General features: G+C 42.7%; 1 protein-coding gene across 3 annotated transcripts in view; it reads left to right on the forward strand.

The window, feature by feature from the left end:
• mad1l1 (mitotic arrest deficient 1 like 1) overlaps positions 1–18,424 on the forward strand; it is a 1,010,048-nt gene that overhangs the window by 395,742 nt on the left and 595,882 nt on the right. The gene's annotated exons all lie outside the window — the stretch shown is intronic.

Here is an 18,424-nt window from a genome sequence, read left to right on the forward strand (position 1 = left end):
ATAACCATTCACTTCTGTTAAAATATCCAATTCCCCCATTGAAATAATATGTAATGTGTTCTGTCTTATTCAAGAAGTATTCAGATTCACTAAAACCATGACTAGGTATTGCCATCTTGAGTAAAATGTTGAGAAAAAATATTGATGCAATGAAGGGATCAATTTACTCAAGCGGAGTTAGCCTCTCTCTTTTGATGACCAGATTTTATTCAGATCCATTTGTTATCACTGCATTCTAATGTCTGAGTGGAGAGTAGATGTGATAACATCGGGAAAGAAGAGGTTAATAGTTACCGTGTGACTACAACCTTTAAAAAAAAATGCTAATGAAATAATTTACAAGTGACAAAATTACACTGTCACTCAGGCATTAATTAGATCAATTAGACCTGATGGACTTTGTTTTCCAAACTTTTGAATAAAAACTACCCAATAAATTATTCTGATCACAGTTCCTCCAGGCAGTGAAAGGTTATGAATGAGGCTCATTAGTGAGTTGTTCTTTAATTAGGAATATCAACTGTGAAAAGACTTCTCAATTGTGTTACATCAAAGTATTTCTTTCATTAAAATTCCAATTTTTTTGGTCAATTTAAACTACTGTAGATATGTAAAATTATTTTGACCCTGGTATGTTTTAGTTCACGACACATGGAACCCAAGAGCTTCAATATAAAGCAATTTGAAAAAAGATCAAACAATGACTTGAATGAAGAGATTATATCAGTAGAAATTGAGTTCACTAAAGCTGAAATGGAACCGCAGACATATGTCTGGACAGCAGATATTCATTAACAATTGTTAACAGGCCTTGGTCAGTCTTTGGCAGTTTATGCTAATGAAATCTCAACTTCAACACATATGCTGACAAATTTCAGGATTAATATTGTGAGCTTCTTCCAAATACAGGGCACAGACCTGTAGTGGTTAGTTGATATTGAAGCGTTCTTGCTCACAACATGATGGACTCTCTGTGAATATAGGTGCATTGATTATTTGTACAGTGCCAATTTATTCTTGCCTGATAATACCTTACTATATATTCTTTGCAGTTTACCCTCTCCCCCTACAGTGCCTAAAGGTGTGAGATCAGTGGGTGACATTTAGTCCCTGTGCATAGCCTCTGCAAATAACATCAATTATGTCCCCTGTTTAAATGTCAGTACTTTCTCCTTTAACACTGTTCAACACTTGAAAACAGGTGCTTGCTATGTAGGGAGAGATGGGCCTGAATTTGGATTGCACCATTGTATGATATAAGTTGTTGGTGAAGGTGAAATCCTATACAATGTAATGAGAAACAATTGTCAGTGTATACATTATTTTGAATAAATAATGCAATCATTCATTTCAGAAGGGCAATATAAAATATACTCTTACATAGTATCTCCAGCACAAACAGGCTATTTGGCCACACTGATCCATGCTGGGGTTTATGCTCCACATTGAGCCTCCTCCTACCGGTCACCATTTAATCCGATTAACATATCCCACTATTCTTTCCTCTCGTATGGGTTTATCCAGCTTATTCTTAAATGTGACTATTCTAGTTGCCATAGGTACTTCTGTGGGAGCAAGTCTAACGCTCTCTGACTAAAGAGGTTTCTCCTGAATTCAAAATTGGATTTATTGGTGACTATCTTACATTGATGGCTCCAAGTTTTGGTCTCCCCGACAAGAAGAAAAGAAGAGTTGCATTTATATGGCACCTTTCATAACCACAGGATGTCCAAAGCTCTTTATAGCCAATGAAGTGTATTCACTGTTGCAATGTAGGAAACGTAGAAACCAATTTGCCACAGCAAGCTCGTGCAAACAGCAATACAATAATGACCAGATAATCTGTTATTGTGATATTGATTGAGGGATAAGTACATCCAAGACACTGAGGCTAACGCCCCTGCTCTTCTTCAAAGTGGTGCCATGGGATCTTTTATGTGAACTTGAGAGGGCAAACAGGTTCCCTGCTTAATGTCCCATCCGAAAGACGGCATCTCTGATAATGCAGCACTCTCAATGCTGCACTCAAGTGTCAGCCTATATTTTTGTGGTGAAGTCCTGGAGTGGGACTTGAACCAACAACCTTTCAACTTAGAGATGAGAGTGCTATCAACTGAGCCACGACTGACCCTAAGGGTAGACATAGAGAAGATATTTTCATATCAAACCCTTTCATAACCTTAAAGATCTCTGTCAGGCCACCCCTCAGTCGTCTCTTCTCTAGAGAAGGTTGTTGACTACTTCCTCGAACAGAGGCCCGAACAATCCTCATCCACCACTTCTCTTCTCCGTCTGGCTGAACTTGTTCTCACACTGAACAATTTCTCCTTAACCTCCTCTCACTTCCTCCAAATAAAAGGTGTGGCTATGGGTACCCGCTTGGGCCCCAGCTATGCCTGTCTCTTTATGGGGTATGTGGAACATTCCTTGTTCCAGTCCTACTCCGGCCCCCTCCCATAACTCTTTCTCCGGTACATCGATGATTACTTCGGTGCTGCTTCATGCTCTCGTCTGGACCTGGAAAATTTATTAATTTTGCTTCCAATTTCCACCTCTCCATCATTTTCACATGGTCCATCTCTGACACTTCCCTTCCCTTCCTTGACCTCTCTGTCTCAATTTCTGGTGATAGACTGTCCACCAATATCAATTACAAGCCTACCGACTCCCACAGCTACCTCGACTACAGCTCCTTGCACCCCGCTTCCTGTAAGGACTCCATCCCATTCTCTCAATTCCTTTGCCTCCGTCACATCTGTTCTGATGATGCCACTTTCAAAAACAGTTCCTCTGACATGTCCTCCTTCTTCCTTAACCGAGGTTTTCCACCCATGGTGGTTGACAGGGTCCTCAACCGTGTCTGGCCCATCTCCCGCGCATCCGCCCTCACACCTTCTTCTCCCTCCCAGAAACATGATAGGGTCCCCCTTGTCCTCACTTATCACCCCACCAGCCTCCGCATTCAAAGGATCATCCTCCGCCATTTCTGCCAACTCCATCATGATGCCATCACCAAACACATCTTCCCTTCATCCTCCCTGGCGGCATTCCGCAGGGATCGTTCCCTCCGGGACACCCTGGTGTACTGCTCCATCACCCCCTACACCTCAACCCCCTCCCATGGCACCTTCCCATGCAACCGCAGAATGTGCAACACCTGCCCCTTTACTTCCCCTCTCACCGTCCAAGGGCCCAAACACTCCTTTCAAGTGAAGCAGCATTTCACTTGCACTTCCCTCAACTTAGTCTACTGCATTCGATGCTCCCAATGCAGTTTCCTCTACATTACAGAGACCAAACGCAGACTGGGTGACCGCTTTGCAGAACACCTTCGGTCTGTCCGCAAGCATTACCCAGACCTCCCTGTCGCTTGCCATTTCAACACTCCACCCTGCTCTCATGCCCACATGTCCATCCTTGGCTTGCTGCATTGTTCCAGTGAAGCTCAACGCAAACTGGGGGAACAGCACCTCATCTTCTGACTAGGCACTTTACAGCCTTCCGGACTGAATATTGAGTTCAACAATTTTAGACCATGAACTCTCTCCTCCATCCCCACCCCCTTTCCGATTTTCCCCCTCCTTTTTGTTTTTTCCAATAATTTATATAGATTTTTCTTTTCCCACCTACTTCCATTATTTTTAAGTGTCTTTCCATCCATTGTTTTATCTCTACCTTTTAGCCTATTTCGATTCCTTCCCCCCACCCCACCCCCACTAGGGCTATCTGTACCTTGCTCGTCCTGCTTTCTACCCTTAATTAGCACATTCCTTTAAATAATATCACCATCTTCAACCTCTTTATCCTTTTGTCTGTGACATCTTTTGGTTATCTCCACCTATCACTGGCCCTCTATCCAGCTCTTCCTGTTCCCCCGTCCAAACCAGCTTATATTTCACCTCTCTTCTATTTTTACTTAGTTCTGTTGAAGGGTCATTCGGACTCGAAACGTTAACTGTGCTCCTCTCCGTAGCTGCTGCCAGACCTGCTGAGTTTTTCCAGGTATTTTTGTTTTTGATGACTACTTCTTGTTTTTCCCATGCCCATTTGTGTTTTTGAATTGGGCAATATTTATAAGTTTTCTTTGATCAGTATATTCTATATTATATATATTTTTTACGACCACCGTGGTGTTAAAAGAGTTGATGAGCAAAGCCACAATGTTGACTCAAGTTGGGTTAGCTAGTTTATGTTTAATGTGAATGATCAGAGGGAACAGGTTTGTGCATGTCAAGGGGCACCCTTGACAGAGAGAAGAGTAGAGATACTATGGTGAGCTAGTGATCCAAATCACAGGATTAACACTGAAACTCTAAAATGCAGCAGTATTGGCTATTGATCTTTTTCATGCCAAAATTAAATTGGACTGATGTATCATCAAGGCTCAAGGATGTCAGCAGTGAGCAAACTGGGTTTGGTTCACCCACTCCCACTGTTCATCCAATTTTGTGGTCTGTCAGTTTTCTTTATTCATTCATTGGCTGAGGACATCACTGACAAGGCCAGCATTTATTGCCCATCCCTAATTGCCCTTGATAATATGTTGGTGAGCCACTTTCTTGTACTGCTGCAGTCCTTTGGTAAGGTACTCTCCACAATTTTGTTGGGTTAGGTGTTCCAGGATTTTGACCGCGTGATGATGACGGAACAATAATATGTTTCCAAGTCAGGATGTTGTGTACCTTGGAGGGGAACGTCCAGATGGTGGCGTCCCAATGGGTCTGCTGCCCTAGTTCTTCTTGGCAATAGAATGCGCAAGACTAGGAGTTGGTGTTAGAGAAGTGTTGGCGAGTTGCTGCACTGTATCTTTATATGGTTCACATTGTAAACTCTGTATTGGTGATAGAGGGAGTTATAGGTGGTAAATGGGCTGCTTTGTCCTGAATGGTGTCGGGCTTCTTGGAGCTGAATACATCCAGCCAAATGGAGAACATTCCATCATGCTCCTAACTTGTGCCTTATAGTTGGTGAAAAGATTTTGGAGTGTTGGGTGGTCTGTTGCTCACTGCAGAATACTCAGCCTCTGACCTGCCCTTGTAGCCACAATATTTATGTGGCTAGTTCAGTTAGGATTTTGTCAATGGTGTGACCCCCAAATGTTGATATGCTTTGAAAAGGAAACTACAATTATATTTTTATTGAATTTTGTCAATATTGGTGTTAAAATGGCAAGTAAACACTTCCATTACTTGGCCATCGTAATGACAGTTTGGAAGTGTTAGTGGCTATTTTAACTCTCCTCAATTGACGGGAGCTGAGAGGAAAAGCAGTTAAAATGGAGCAGCTCTATTTCACGCTGTGTACTGCCGATCTAGACCTTATTGTCACTAATTTGCATGGAGGCTGGGCATCCTGACAAGTTCCAGTGAGACTCTCATTAATAAGTTAGAAACTCTAATTTTGTTTCTATTATATAGTGTAAAGATAAGATTTCAGCTAGCAGTTTATGGCCAGTTTATAAAAAATGGATGCCAGTAAATTTCTCACTTTTTGCATGCTGTTGATTGCAGTCAGAGTCAGAATGTTGGTATCTTCACATATCAACCTGTTAAGTACATAAAGCATACTTTTTCCCTTTTTCTCAGCCAATTTGATGTACAGATCTTTTCTAGAGCAGCTCCAGTAGGGTAGGACAATGTGATCATAAATGTTGAAACAGATTGTAAATAGAGAAATACTGGAATTGCACAGGTTGAACAAGATCAATGCTTCAAATCCTGCCTTAAACTGAATGAGCTTGGGCCAGCTCCTTTTCAAGACTGACTAGGAGACTAAAATAGGAGGGGAGAATCACAGATAAAGATTAAAGATTCAAATATACTATTTTCTCAAGGAGTTAGCTAGTGTATTTAGTGACTGTTGACATATTTCAGAATGCTTGGAAAAAATACATGTGCTGAGCACTATATTGAGGTCCAAAAATGCCAAAGGTATTTAATAGGATCATTCAGCCCCCAAGACCAGTGCTGCCATTCAATGAAATTTCATTGTAACTACCACATCTATTTGTCTTTGCTCCACATCCCTTGATGATACTCTTTAAAATTTTAGGTAAGTTAATTAATATAAGGGAAACAAACTGCCAAGACCAATGGAGACATCCTAGGATCCTGAGGAAGGAAATTGCTGAGGTCCTGGAAATAATATTTCTGGGGCCCATTGAATGTGGAGATGTTACGAATAACTGGAGACATCCAGGTCAGACCAGTGCCCATGTATGAACTTCCGTTCTGAGAGATCCATTCCTAGTGGCATCATAGCTATTCACACTGCTCCAGCTGAAGACATTGATTGGATTGTTAACCTCAGCATTGAGCCATACGGATGAAAAATTGGAGACTGCAATGTAGAACCTATTTTAAAAAGTAAGGCGGAAACAATTCAGATAACTACAGATTAGTTAGTATAACATCTGTTGTAGGGTAACAGATCAAGAGGCTGAATTAGATAGCACTTGAAAAGAAGGCGTAAGAAACGCAATGTACGATTATTCCATGCCTTTTCAATATAACGCAGGCAGTGTGTCATCTTTGTGCTGCCTCCCATTCAATGTAATGCAGGCAACATGTCTTTCATGCTGCCTGCTGATTCATGATTTCTGTATGCAGTTGGCATGAACTATGATGTTCATTGGCTGCATACATCAGCAGAGGGCCCAATATCATTAGTTGCTAGCAGTACTTAAAATAACCTGCACTACTTTAAGTTAGCATACACCTCTTAAAGCCATTGTGGCTGCTGGAGGCACTGACACCGTTTGGAATTGTCTTATGCAACAAAGAACAAAGGCTGACCCTGGGAGACAGCGGGCACCAAGATTTTCGAGTGTTACTCTGGCAATCTTGTTGGAGGAGGTGGAAAGGAGGTACAATGCTCTGTATCTGCAGTGGGGGCAGAAGTCACTTCAAACACATGCTCAAACGGTGGAGAGAGCAGATAGTCGCGGAGGCCAAAGCCAGGAGTCAAGTTCTGACAACCTGAATGCAGTGCTACAAGAAGTTTAATGGCCTCCTATGAATGGTCAAGGTCAGTGAATGCATCCTTAATGCCATATTTTACCAAGTACACCAGTAGACTCAGCTATTGCTCAATTCACCACACCCCATCACTCAATTACCAGCAATCTCTATAATTCGATATCCTTACATTTAGCATTATTGCAAGCTTCACAGCTTGCACGCACTGCCAGCTTTTCAACCATGACAATCATGTTAGCCAAACAGTTTACATAACCCTTACAGACACACTTCCTTCTCTCTTGCAGGGAAAGATGAAATACAATTCGGGGGTAATTGGAACTAACTGGAGCGGGAAAGCTATCTGTTCTAACCCCTTGTTAGATGGTGCTGGCCATTATTGGCAGAGGCTATGACCAGCAGTGGTGCTGAATCCATTGAATATAATGGTCTGCTGATATCTAATTCTCCTTTTCCCAATCCACTTTTCCTCATCTCTCAATCTCTTCTGAGTTACATGCTGCAGATGGTACAAGCATGCAGTTCTTAGTTTCCCATCTCCCTTTACCTCCACCTAATCCTTGTGCCTTTTTCCTTTCAGATGTCCAAGTAGTGTAACCTGGTCAGGTAGTACAGGAAGACCAAGAAGGCAGTGATGAAGAAGACACACCATCACTTGATTTTACACAGGTAGCCACTAGATGAGAGACTAACACTTCAAGTATCTTAAGAGAAATGCACAGAGACGGTTCTGCATGTGGTGAGACAATGGGCACCAGAGTGCTATAGCCAGAGCAAGGGGCAATGATAGTGCAGGTGCCAGCTTACCAGAGGGCAATGTCACACATGAGTTCTGTTGCAGAGGAATCAGATGAGGACTTTGATACCAGGCTGCAGAAGAAGACTATTGGATACGCACAACAAAATGCTTGGTAAATTGGAGATTATTATGATCCTAGAACACACTTCCAAAAGATCTGCTTAGGGACAAAAAACGTTTTGTTAAAAGTAGACAAAGTTTGAGATTCAAGATAATTGCTCAGTGAATAAAGCCACAAGACCCCACGTGTTTTGAACAAACAAAAATAAAATTTACTGTACAAGATCAAAAAGATAAAACAACTTACAATATCTCTTTTATACTCTAACATTCAGGATTAATATAAAGTACATGTGAATTAACAGGCAAACTGCGGTCGAACACACCATGCTGCGCAATAAACAGTAAATGCGACCAAGGCAAGAGTCCACGGATTTCTCAACAACCCACCCAGACGTCAGTAAACACTGAGTCAACTAATCTCTCTGGAACGTTGTCTTTCTCATGAGAGATTTCAGTCTTCATCTTCAAAGATCTCGCCTTGGAATTCTCTCCAAAAGTTGCTCCATCTCAGACGGCTTCAAAACAGCCCACCTTGCAGGGTTTCAGCCTCGTCTCCCGAGATTCTGTTCCCCTGGATTCCGGAATCTGCACTGAAGCATCAGCTCACAAGCACAACTTCAGCTCTGCGACCACACCGAGCAGAATGCAACTGCCCCAAAGGGGTACTTATGCCCCAACGGCCTGCAGCGGAGTCACCAAACTTCAGCTGCTTTCTTAAATCCTTGGTTTCTCCCGAGCCCCTTTCGATTACCAGGTTACCAGGGCTTCTCCTGAGCCCTCTTCACTTAAAGTCTACTAACCGCAGCCCTTTTCCTACTTGGAGCCTCTTTCTCTGCTCCCTTTTTAAACTTAACTGGGACCTCTTCCTATCCCTGTCCCCTGTTTGGGTCTCTTTTGGGGGCCCATATCTGTCCCCCACTTGCCTTCAATGGCGTTCCGCTCCCACTCACATGGCATAGGTTTTCACGCCGTTTTCCTTCGCGCATAGGTGTGCTGGGCAGGTCCTCAGCCCAAAGAACTCAAAATGTGAACTGCGCTTGTGGGGAACTGACTGCTCCCTTGTCTGTGCACGTGCGGAAGCTCCGAGACCTGTCGGGACTTGGAGTTCCCAACCTCCACTCTCAACTTTAAGGTAAGTCTGGCATTCATAACAGAAAACCTGTGTTCAATATCAAGGAGATGAGAAGAGTTTGGCACCAACTTAGCTTAGGGCTTTGCACAAAGCTTGGAGCCTATCCTTTCCAGCACGGAACTGATGGCTAACTCCATCAGTACATTTGTGGACCCAACCACGATGCAGTGTATGATGGATGATGTTTCAGCTTCCATTGCTTCAGAAGCAGCTTCCACCAAAAGTCTGACTGCTGCAGCGGAAGCTCAGACTGCTGCCATCATGGCTTTGGATACCTATGTTTGCAGGGTGTTAACGCAGTTCAGCAACCTGCCCTCCAGTTCCATTGAGCACGAACCTGCTGTCATCTCTCATGATGAGAACATGTGTGATGCCACACCTGCCACTCACCAGTGCCTTTGCTATTGCCTGCCAGCCCAGACTGCTCTCTCCAATGCCAAGATGGTGATGCTGAAGCCGGGTCTTCTGGTTCGAGAGCAGCTCAAGGTCGTCTTCCAAGGTCAATTCCAGTTTCTTCCACTGAGAATCAGTACATATGAACACACAAGTTAGGAGCAGGAGTAGGCCACTCGGCCCTTCAAACCTGCTCTGCCATTCAGTAAGATCATGGCTGATCTGATTGTAACCTCAATTCCACATTTCCACCCACTCGCGATAACCTTTCACCCCCCGCTCGCTTATCAAGATCTATCTACTTCTGACTTAAAAATATTCAGAGACTCTCTTCCTCAGAAGGTGGTGGAAGCAGAGTTCCAAAGACTCTCAACCCTCATTCAAAAGATTTCTCCTCATCTCTGTCCTAAATGGGCGACCCCTTATTTTTAAACCATGGCTCCTAGAACTAGATTCTCCCACAAGAGGAAACATCCTTTCCACATCCACCCTATCAAAACCCTTCAGGACCTTGTATGTTTCAATCAAGTCGCCTCTTACTCTTATAAACTCCAGCAATACAAGCGTAGCCTGTCTAATCTTCCCTCCGAAGACAACCCATCCAATCCAGGTACTAGTTTAGTCTTCAACCAGCTACGCTGCAGGAAATGGTGTAGCACATGGCAAGCAAAGGCACATCGAAGATGGGCTCTAAGGGGATGCACAAGAGTGATTAGTTTGTTTGTATACATTAAGGCATGGCTTTATTTATAAACTGATATATTTATGATTTGGAATGTATTTTATGTTGGTTCTTATATTTGCACTGTGGCCAAGAGGGTGATGTGATGGTCAGTGACTGAGCAGCATCAGTCTCATTTGCAGCCTCCCTTCCTTCTCCTCCTCTTGCTACCCATCTTCTAGCAGTTTGTTCTGTTTTTCATGGCCTCAGTTCATCCTCCTAATCATGATCTATTCCAAGAGAAAGGCCTACCAGCGTGCTCATGTCTGGGAACAACTGGTTTTGAAGTGAGCAAAAGTACCTCACCTGCAAAACCACTCCCAGTTTGAAACTTGGAATAAATGTGGAAAGCATGAAAATGTGCAGAATTTTGGCAACATCAGGAAAAATCAACCAACAGCTAACCCATAAGAAGTTGATGACCCCTTTAAATGTTGTGGATGCGAGTGTGGGGGGTTGGATCATCATGCTGCTTAATGCATGTTTAGCTGTGCAATTTTGTGAGGCCTCGGCTGGAGCATGGAGCTCTAAAATGGCAGCGTTTGTGCCAAATCAGCATTGCACACTGAGTGATGTGATTTCTGCCTGCTCTGCATACCTTCAGCAGATATTTAGTGCACATGCACAAATCACTTCACCAAGGTGCTTCCTGGCTTGCTTTGCATCTGATGTCTGTGTGCCTGCAGCAAGTGCCGTTTTGGAAAGCTATGGGCAATTGCAGCACCCAAAAAATACAATACTACTGAAACCAGTTTCTCACTCTCAGTTTCTGTTCACCCTCAGTTGCCATGTAATTAGATAAAGAGAAAATTGTAAGAAGTAGTCAGCACAGATTTTAAAATGGTCATTCGTGCTTGACAAGCGTCACAAATTTCTTTGAGAGGGTTACAGATAAGGCTAGATTTGGAAAATGCAGCAGCTATAATGTGCATGGGCTTTAAGAGAGCCTTTGACAAGGTACAATAGAAGTGATTACTGCGGAAGATTTGAGAAGCAGAATTTGTGTGAAGTATAGAAAACATTAAAAATTAATTAGAAGGAAGAAAACAAATTAGGAGTTCAGGGCAGTTTTTCAAAATGAGTTCAAGTGGGTTTTGTGGTCCCACAGGGTTCTGTTCTGGGAACGAGTTTGTTAACCTGTGTATTGATTATTTGGACATTGGCCTTAGAGGAAGGATGTTGAAATTTGCAGATGATATCAAAATAAGAGAGTTTTTTTTTGTAAGCCAGAGGAAATTGTAAAGAGATATTGATAAAATAGCGGAATGGCTGAAAAGTGATTGATAGAATTTAGTGTCATTATGTGTGAGTAATATATTCTGGATTAAGAAAAAATGAATTATTCTTGGCTTGGTGCTGGGGAAGAGCAGAGGGATTTCGGGGTGAGGTAGATATTGAAAGGGCTTTAAATGCAGCACCTTGAGTTGATACAGCTGTAAAAAAAAAGAATGGAATTTTAACTGTTACCACAAGTGGTGTCGAATATAAAACTCATGAGACTCCTATATAAAATATATTAGTAAGATCTCAGAGAACTGTGCAATATTGTGCTGCACATCATAGGAAGGTTATTGAAGTTTTAGAGTGGGTACAGCATAGGTTCACTTGGATGCTGCCTGGTAGGAGGAAGCGCAACTATGAAAAATGACAATGTTTCAAGTCATTTATGATTAGAACAGTATAGATTATGAGACAATATAACACAAGTTAAAACTGTGAAAGGATGGAACAGGATGTATGCATTGAAACAATCTTGTTCGATACACTTGAAAAAGAAAATGTACCGGAATAAAGGCAGTCATTTGTAACATATAGGAAAACTTTCCAGGATCAGAATGCACCAGAGCCACACCGACTCCTAATCAAATTTGCTTCAAGGAAAGCTAAGATTGTGATTGCTAACCTGAGTAGGATTTAATCTCTGGATGAATTCACTAAGTGTTTTAATTTCATTCAGGCAGTATATTCTTAAGTAGTACAGAACAACATTGCAGTAGCATGCTATTGAATTGTCTTTCAATGGTATAATATTTTTTCCCTCATAAAATGTAATCTCATCTGACTTAATGTGAGGAATGTGCCTTCAGACTTTTTGTGTGTTAATCAGTCCAAAGATGTTGTCCTTGTAAAGGGGATGCTGCGCTATTGCCTTGAACTACTGCAGTTCATACAGTGATGGTGATACCACAATGCTGTTAGGTAAAGGGTTCTAGGATTTCGATCCAGCGACCACAAAGGAATGGTGCTATATGTTCAAGCCAGGAAGGTGAGAGAGTTAGTGGGCTTACGTGGAGGTAATGGTGTTCCCATGTACCTGCTGCCCTTGTCCCATTCAGATCGGTTTCCCCATTATGTTCACAATTCCAGTCAGCATGTTAGCAATAAATGGAATTGAGCTGGTATCCATGAGTTACATAAGTATAGAAATTGAATACAGAGACATGGATGCAAGGTGACCAAGGCTGGGAACTGAACATCCAAAGGTACTCTATATTTAGGAAGGACAGGCGAAAAGGAAAGGGAGCTGCTGTGGCATTATTCATTAAGGATGAAATCAGTGCAAGAGTGCGAGAGGATATTGGCTCAGAAAATCTAGATGTAGAACCAGTCTGGGTGGAGCTAAGAAGCAACAAGGGGCAGAAAACATTAGTGGGAGTTGTCTGTAGGCCTCCAAACGGTAGTAGTAAGGTAGGTGACGGCATTAAACAGGAAATTAGAGATGCATGTAACAAAGGGTGCTACAGTAATCATGGGTAACTTTAACCTATATAAAGACTGGGTAAACCAAATTAGCAATAATACTGTGGTGGATGAATTCTTGGAGTGTGTGCAAGATGGTTTTTTTAGACCAGAATGTTGAGGAACTGACTCAGGAGCAGGCTATCCTAGATTTGGTATTGTGCAATGAGAAGGGGTTAATTGTTGTGAGCTCCTTTAGGGAACAGTGATCATAACATGATAGAATTCTTCATTAGGATGGAAATTGAAGTAGTCTGATCTGAAACTAGGGCCCTAAATCTAAACGAAGGAAACTACGAAGGTAAGATGCATGAGTTGGCTAAGGTAGATTGGGCAACTTCTTTAAACTTCAGCATGACGGTGGACAGGCAATGGCTAATATTTAAGGAACGAATGCATGCATTGCAACAGCTATACATTCCTTTCTGGTGCAAAAACACAACAGGAAAAGAAGCCCAACCATGGCTAACAAAAAAATTAAGGTTAGTATTAGATCCAAAGAGGAGTCATATCCTCATGTAACCTCATGGCCCAGTATATCCCCCACTCAACGATTACCATCAAGCCAGGGTATCAACCCTGCTTCAATGAAGAGTGCAGGAGGAGCACCAGGCATACCTGACAATGAGATGTCAACCTGGTGAAGCTAACACAGGACGACTTACATGCCAAACAGCATAAGCAGCAAGTGATAGACAGGGCTAAGCGATCTCACAACCAATGGATCAGATCTAAGCTCTGCAGTCCTGCCATATCCAGTCCTGAATGGTGGTGGACAATTAAACAAATCACTGGAGGAGGAGGCTCCACAAATATCCACATCCTCAACGGTGGGGGAGCCCTGCACATCAGTGCAAAAGATAAGGCTTATTTGCTTTATTTGCATTTGCTACAATCTTCAGCCAGAAGTACCGAATGGATGATCCATCTTGGCTTCCTCCAGAGGTCCCCAGCATCACAGATGGCAGTCTGCAGCCAATTCAATTCACTCCACGTGATAATAAGAAACGGCTGAAGGCACTGGATAGTGCAAAGGCTATGGGCCCTGGCAATATTCCAGCAATAGTACTGAAGACTTGTGCTCCAGAACTTGCCACGCCCCCAGCCAAGCTGTTCTAGTACAGCTACTACACTGGCATCTACCCAGCTATGTGGAAAATTGCCCAGGTATGTGCTGCACACAAAAAGGCAGGACAAATCCAAGTCAGCCAATTATTGCCCTATCAGTCTACTCCCGATCATCAGTAAAGTAATGGAAGGGGTCATCAACAGTGCTATCAAGCGACACTTGCTTAGCAATAATCTGCTCGCGGATGCCCACTTTGGGTTCCGCTAGGGCCACTCAGCTCCTGATCTCATTACAGCCTTGGTTCAAATATGGACAAAAGAGTTGAACTCCTGAGGTGAGGTGAGAGTGGCTGCCCTTGACATAAAGCCGCACTTGACCGAGTGTGGCATCAAAGAGCCCAAGCAAAACTGGAGTCAATGGGAATCGGGGAAAATTCTCCACTGGTTAGAGTCATACCTAGCAGAAAGCAAGATGGTTGTGGTTGTTGGAGGTCAGTCACCTCAGGTCCAGGAGATCGCTGCAGGAGCTCCTCAGGGTAGTGTTCTCGGCCCAACCATCTTCAGCTGCTTCTTTAATGACCTTCCTTCCATCATAAGGTCAGAAGTGGGGATATTTGCTGATGATTGCACAATGTTCAACACCATTCACGACTCTTCAGATCCTGAAGCAGTCCATGTCCAAATGCAGCAAGACCTGGACAGTATCCAGGCCTGAGCTGACAAGTGGCAAGTAACATTCACGCCACACAAGTGCCAGGCAGTGTCCTGGGGGTTAGCATTGAGCAGACACTGAATTGGACTAGCCATATAAACACTGTGGCTACAAGAGCAGGTCAGAGGCTAGGAATCCTTTGACGAGTAACTCACCACCTGACTCCCCAAAACCTGTTCACCATCTATGAGGCACAAGTCAGGAATGTAATGGAATACTCTCCAGTTGCCTGGATGCGTGCAACTCCCGCAACACTCAAGAAACCTGACACGTCCAGGACAAAGCAGCCAGCTTGATTGGCACCACATCCACAAACATTCACTCCCTCCACCACGATGCATAGTAGCAGCAGTGTGTACCACCTACAAGATGCACTGCAGGAATTCACCAAGGCTGCTTCTGACAGCACCTTCCAAACCCATGACCGCGATCACGTAGAAGGACAAGGACAGCAGACAGTTGGAAACACCACCACCTGGAAGTTCCCCTCCAACTCATTCACCATCCTGACTTGGAAATATATTGCAGTTCCTTCACTGTCACAGGGTCAAAATCCTGGAACTCCCTTCCTAACAGCACTGTGGGTGTACCTACACCATATGGACTGCAGCGTTTCAAGAAGGCAGCTCACCATTACCTTCTCAAGGGCAACTAGGGGTGGGCAATAAATGCTGGCTCATCCAGCAAAGCCCATACCCCATGAATGAATAAAACAATATTTAAAGTTGGTTGAAAAAGTAGCAAGCCTGAGGATTGGGAACAGTTTAGAATTCAGCAAAGGAGGATCAAGAGATTGATTAAGAGGGGAATAATAGAGTACGAGAGTAAACTTGCAAGGAACATAAAAGCAGACTATAAAAGCTTTTATAAGTATGTAAAAAGAAAAACATTAGTTAAGACAAATGCAAGTCCATTACAGCCCGAAACGGGAGAATTTATAACAGAGAACAAGGAATTAGCAGAGCAATTAAAAAGCTACATTTGCTGTCTTCATAAAGGAAAACACAAATAACTTGCCAGAAATGCTAGGGAACCAAGGACCGAGTGAGAAGGAGGAATTGAAGGAAATTAGTATTCCTAAAAAAAATCGTGCTGAGGAAGTTAATGGGACTGAAAGCTGAAAAATCCCCAGGGCCTGATAATTGACATCTCAGGGTACTAAAGGATGTAGCCATGGAAATAGTGGATGCGTTGGTTGTCATCTTCCAAAATTCTATAGATTCTGGAACAGTTCCAGCAGAGTGGAGGGTGGCAAATGTAACCGCACTTGTCATGAAAATGTAATAATTTTCATAATATTATTGTTTTATTGTAAAAGTTGGTTAATAATCGTGGGGTTTGAAATAGTTTGTGTGTAGGTGTATGTGTGTGGGATTTAATTGATTCGGAGGCAGCTGGTCTGGGTGCTTTGATGTATCAAAAGGGAAGCTAGGTTTGAAATGCTAAATACGTAAATATGACTGAAGCTTTAGAATGCAAGGTCTGAGGAACATTTGCATTTTTAGATAAACCAGAGTCGTGAATTTCAGAGATGGTAAGATGTTACACTTAGCCAACAGAGTCTAAGCCAAACAGTGTGTTTATTTTTCCTAAAGATTACTGATGATATGAATACAACGGAAGATTTATATTATGGAAAAAGAGAAGTTGCAAAGACATATTGGGACAATAGCATTTATATTAAAAAGGGAGAAACATGTATAAAAGAGATGAGGTTAGGTGTAAGGAGGAAGGAATTCTATGAAAAGCTTCCATCCTGTATGTATCAAGTTGCTCACTACAGGAACCAAAACTAAGAAAACTCACTGTGAATATCACTGTCGAGGGTATTGTGTGCTTTGCCTGGGTCTGTTGAAATGTATTTTGTTTCACTGTTGCCTTAATGGAGGTGTAACTGGGAGTCAGATTAATTAGGGGAGGTAGGAGTTATTATAGTGGTAATTTGTAAGACCTATGTATGTGCTTACAATTTTTTCTTCTATTAATAAATGTTTCATTTAATTTTGTAAAAAAAACCTTTAAGCCTCGGTGGATTCATTACTACTGAATTCCCAAGGAACGCATCTGGAAATAAAAATACAAATTGCAATAACAATTGTGGCAGCTGTTTCAAATTTCTCTCTGGGATTTGAGCAGCTCAGCATTTACCATCTGCTGTGCCATAACACCACTATTTAAAATGGAAGGAATGGCAGGCAGTGACGAGTGGGGTTCCACAGGGATCAGTGCTTGGGCCCTAGCTGTTCACAATATATATCAATGATTTGAATGAGGGAACCAAATGTAATATTTCCAGGTTTGCTGATGACACGAAACTTGGTGGGAGTGAGTGGTGAGGAGGGTGTTAAGAGGCTTAAAGATGATTTAGATAGGCTGAGTGAGTGGGCATGATGCACTATAATGTGCATAAATGTGAAGTTATCCACTTCGGTGGGAAAAACACGATGGCAGAATATTATTTAAATAGTGATAGATTGGGAAATGTTGATGTCCAAAGGGACCTGGTTGTCCTTGTACACCAATCACTGAAAGTAAGCATGCAGGTGCAGCAAGCAGTTAAGAAGACAAATGATATGTTGGCCTTCATTGCAAGAGGACTTGAGTACAGAAGCAAGGCTGTCTTACTGCAGCTGTACAGGGCCTTGGTGAGACCACACCTATAGTATTGTGTGCAGTTTTGGTCTCCTTACCTAAGAAAGGATATACTTGACATAGAGGGAGTGCAGCGAAGGTTCACCAGACTGATTGCTGGGATGGCAGGATTGTCATTTGAAGAGAGATTGGGCTAACTCGGCCTGTATTCATTTGAGTTTAGAAGAATGAGAGGGGATCTCATTGAAACACAATGATTTCTGACAGGAATGGACAGACTGGATGCATGAATGATTTTTCCTCTGGCTGGGAGGGGTGGGGGATCTAGAATAAGGGGTCAAGGTCCCAGGATACAGCGTAGGCCATTTAGGCCGAAGAAGCCCTGTACCAGACTAAAATCCCAAGCATTACCTCCTCAGTGCTCCTGGAGCCCTTCACAGTGCTCCCAAGGTCCTGCACCTTAACAATCCATAATTCTCCCATACTCTCACATCTTGCCCATTCTCCTGGTCCCAGTGTTCTTAACTCCCAGCTTCTTGAATATTACCACACCTCAAGATTTGTTTCCCACAGCTCTCCTAATCAATAATCTTTCTCCCCAATCTTGGCAGACCACTCCACAGTGCAAGACAATTGTAATTACAGAACCAAACCAGGTGCCACCACTCATCGCAACACCCCAGTAGCACTAAAATACAGCATCTATGACTTAACTCTCACCCTAAACTTGAATACTTATCTTACCACCTTACGGCAAGAGATAATGTCACTTAAAAACTAAATGCGTATCCAGTAAAGGCGCTGATATTATTGTGATCCTTGTAGAGACCAATTAACTTTTTCAAAGAGATATGAATTTCCCAATGACAAACAAAAATTGCATGACAGGATTTCACATTTTAAGACTTTTACTGCAACAAACTAAAATCAACATCGACTAAACATTACTTATTATGCACCTAATAGAAACATTGAAAATAGGAGCAGGCCATTCGGCCCTTCGAGCCTGCTCCGCCATTCTTTATGATCATGGCTGATCATCCAACTCAATAGTCTCCCGCTTCCTCCCCATATCCTTTGATCCCTTTCGCCCCAAGAGCTATATCTAACTCCTTCTTGAAAACATACAATGTTTTGGCCTTAACTACTTTCTGTGGTAGTGAACTCCACAGGCTCACCACTCTCTGGGTGAAGAAATTTCTCCTAATCTCAGTCCTAAATGGCCTAC

Source organism: Cetorhinus maximus, chromosome 15 (genome assembly GCF_964194155.1).
Source record: "Cetorhinus maximus chromosome 15, sCetMax3.hap1.1, whole genome shotgun sequence".
In the NCBI taxonomy this organism is placed as follows: Eukaryota; Metazoa; Chordata; class Chondrichthyes; order Lamniformes; family Cetorhinidae; genus Cetorhinus; species Cetorhinus maximus.